At 34.0% G+C, this 3,939-nt stretch overlaps 1 long non-coding RNA gene across 1 annotated transcript; it reads left to right on the forward strand.

The window, feature by feature from the left end:
- Window positions 1-2,606: 2,606 nt before the first annotated feature.
- Window positions 2,607-3,685, forward strand: LOC137254534 (uncharacterized). The gene is made up of 2 exons (XR_010954019.1): window positions 2,607-2,704; window positions 2,779-3,685. It is a non-coding gene; the product is annotated as an uncharacterized lncRNA (long non-coding RNA).
- The last annotated feature ends 254 nt before the right edge of the window (window positions 3,686-3,939 follow it).

Below are 3,939 nucleotides of genomic sequence, written 5' to 3' on the forward strand. Positions count from 1 at the left end.
TTGCCATGAAAAATGTTCTATCTTATATATGCATACTTTTAATCTATTGTATTTTGTGAATTTATATTTCTCAGCTGATGAATTTCTCTGTAGCTGAGCAGTTTTAGATCTCGGTGCTTAGGAAGCCACTGCCTCTCAAAAGAGTCGGTAACAAAAAAAATTATAAATTATAAATAAAACATAAATAAGAATTAGAATAAAAAAATATGTATTAAAAAACAAAAAAATTTACAGGATTAGCCTGGCTTCATCGGGCCACTTGAGAGCAGTGCGCTGCCACAACGTCCGAGAGAAAAAAAAAGAAATTTCTACAGAAATTCCATTTTAAAAAGCTGTATAAATATTTTGTATTTTTCATCATAATTTTAATTAGGAATTTCAAACCAAAAATTTACTCAGGGTTGAGTAAAAAAGAAAACATTTCCATTCTATAAATACCTAACAAGCAAAATAAAGTTAATTTACGTGTTTAATAAGTTTTCTCAAAAAAAAAAAAAAAAAAAAACCAACATTAAGCTTACAAAAACGTCGTTGGGATCCCACATTCTCTTGTAAAAACATCAAAAAGGCTAAAGTAACAAGGTTGTTTTATTTGAAGCGACGTAAACTCATTTTCAAAATTCCTACAGTAGCCGTCTAAAACACATACATTTTACAAACATAAGGAAGATGGAAAGATGCTTAAATCCATTACAAATTAAGGTCTCATTAACCTTTGAATAAGATTTTTATTATGTCATCCTGTTTAAGTTCGAGCAGCTTTGTTACTCAAAATTTATTTCACTACTCCCAACTCTGGCCATGTGACAGTATACGAAAGAACATATTAGAAGTTTGGAAACCCCCCAACGGGTTAGGGGGCTTCGAAGGGCGGGACGGGGGGGGGGGGGTACGGAGGGCGGGACGGCCAGAAGGTTTAATGTGGTCATATAAATCGTTCACGAGATGTCGGGCAAGTACCTTAATGGTGCTTTGTTACCGGAACGTACCGGATCTATATCCGGCAAAGGACCATCAACATCGATAACACTCCCCAAAGCCTTCGCGGAGTGTCTTTAATACAACAACAACAGCAGCAGTTTGGACACAAATGAAACTAATTACGTGTACGCTTTGTTCTTTTCATAAAAATATAAAGCTAATATAAGAAGAAATTTCTACAGAAATGCCATTTTAAACAGCTGTATAAATATTTTGTATCTTTCGTCATTAAGGGCATTGAAATATTAATTAGGCATTTCTAACCAAAAATTTACTTAAGGCTAAGTGTGTTGAGTAAAACATAAAATAAACAAGTAAGGTGTCTAAGTTCGGGTGTAACCGAGTATTATATACTCAGTGTGAGCTTTAATTGTACATTTCATTTCAGATAAATTACTTTTCTACATAACACGTGGCACCGCCCGTTCAAAAAAAATTTCTCCCCATTTCCTCTTACATTAAAACTTTATAAGTGAAATATAATTGATTCAAAACTATATATATCTAAGTTGCCGTGGTCTTTAACCGATCCCGTCCATTTTTACTAGAAATATTTTCGGGTTTTGTTAATAGCCTTATAAGTGCATTTTAACTTTCTGGTTAATTATTGAGCTCAAAGCCGCAAGGATAAAGAAAACACCATGTATTTTTTGGTATTATAATTTAGAAAGTTAGAAATATTTTCTGCTATAAGGAAAATAAATGTACACAATTTCATTACGATATGTTAATTTTTCTTCGAGTTATGGCTCCCGAAACCTAGAAAATTGCTTAGTCATAAATGGGGCGGTGCCACTCCCATCTTTTAAATTTGAAATTTTTCTCTTTTGCAGAGATATACCTTATTTTATTCGTCCACGACCCTTTTAAAAATCTGTTATATAAAAGTGGGCGTGGTCCTTAACCGATTTCATTAATTTTCCTTTAAAGAATTCCTTAGAGTAAATGCAACCTCACTGCCGAATGATGTTACCATAGGTTTAACGATTTTGGATTTATGATTAATAATATTTGTAAAATTGATTTTATCACATGTGGGCGATGCCACGCCTATTTTAAAAAAATGTTTCCAAATTTTCTTCAACAGTCTCAATATTAGTTCACATGTCATATTTCAACATTCTAGGTGTATTATTTACTAAATTGTCAGGTTTTTGTGGTTTCCAAAATTTTGTATATATAAAAAGTGAGCGTGGTTATCATACATTTCGCTCATTTTCAATACCAATCTATTCTGGGTCCAGGTAAGTTAGCGTACCAAATTTGGTGGAGATATCTCAATATTTACTCAAGTTATCGTGCTAACGGACGGACGGACATGGCTCAATCAATTTTTTTTCGATACTGATAATTTTGATATATGGAAGTCTATATCTATCTCGATTCCTTTATACCTGTACAACTAACTGTTATCCAATCAAAGTTAATATACTCTGTGTATTTAATACGCTGAGTATAAAATTACCTTTCTATCAATAGCCCTAATTAAAATAGGGAAGTGTTTTGATTGTTTAAATTCCTGGAATCTAGATGGAAGCGTGTTTACTTATTTTTTATTCACACGACCCAATTACGTATAAATACCGCCCACAAAATTGATCTTGGTGTAGTTATACTTAAAAAGTGGTGGAAATAGTCTAAAATGTGTATACGCAATTATTTAACGGTCTTGTTTGTCATAATTGCCTGCATTTTGACTTTCACGAATTCGGAATATCGCATGGTAGGTGGCAGTAATGGGCATCAAGAGATAACTCCATATGAGAGAACTCCATATCTGATATTAATATTTTATAGAGGAGCGAATAAATGTGTTGGATCATTAGTTACTTTTCGGAAGGTTCTTACAGCTGCAGATTGTGTTATAGGTTTCCGTGAGAAGTTTTTCAAAGTTGTCGCTGGTTTAGCGAATGTACATGATAACTGGCAAAATGGACAAGTTCGCAATGTGCTAACTGTAGCTTATCCACCTGAGTATGAATCCGATAAAAAACATGTGAATATTGCTGTAATGAACTTGGATAGATATATTAACAAGGTCCCAGGTACAATAGACACAATAGAGTTATGCGCACCTGGAGTTGAATTGGGCCAAAGAATGCGAGTTGGACAATTCGTTTGGAAATATGCAAAACATCGACACATTTCGAATCCAATCCAATTTACTGACTGGGCTCCATTGGAACCTAATGATTGTGAGCAGCGTAGTAGATGCCCAAGAATTGATTTAACACGAGCAATGATTTGTGCTAGTCCTGTTACAGCTGATGGGTGCCTTGTAGTTCCAGGAACACCGAGCGTTGTAAATGGAAAACTTTATGCGGTGGCATCGCATTATCTTGATCGTACGGACCACAGTTCACCGGTTGTTTTTACAGTTGTAACTCATAGTGCAGTTCGAGTGTTTTTAAGTAACAATTAATTGCAGGATTTTGTTATAAGTCGACTTGAGTGGAAAATCACCCTAACTCGGCTGAACGCCCCGTTTCAGAACTTTTTGCATACACTTTGCAGCTTACGTCAAAGCATATAGAAATTATTTTAAGATAGAAGTTTTTCGTCACGGCAGCTGAGATATGGTGATATTCCAATCAGCAGTTCAAATGGCGATATTTTTTTTATGTTATCTTCAAGTATATGTTTATAATTGTGATTTAAAAAAAATATTTTTGTTTGTATTCAATAAATATTCTTAGCTTTAAAACTTCTCTCCTTAATGAATAGAACATGAGATAAAAAGAAAATTGCGGAATAAGTATTTTGTGGCCCTGGCAAACTCCGTTTGAAAGAGCTGATGTATTCAACCTTATTGTAAACCAATGTATTTCTGATTTTGAGGATGTTTCACCAGCACACCCATGACCACTGATCATATCATTCTTTGTTCTATCAAACGCCACATCAATAAATTCAACAACAATTTTTTTGCAACCGCATCAACATCAACTTTTTGAATTT

The sequence above is a fragment of the Eurosta solidaginis genome, chromosome 5 (assembly GCF_040869045.1).
Source record: "Eurosta solidaginis isolate ZX-2024a chromosome 5, ASM4086904v1, whole genome shotgun sequence".
Classification (NCBI taxonomy): Eukaryota; Metazoa; Arthropoda; class Insecta; order Diptera; family Tephritidae; genus Eurosta; species Eurosta solidaginis.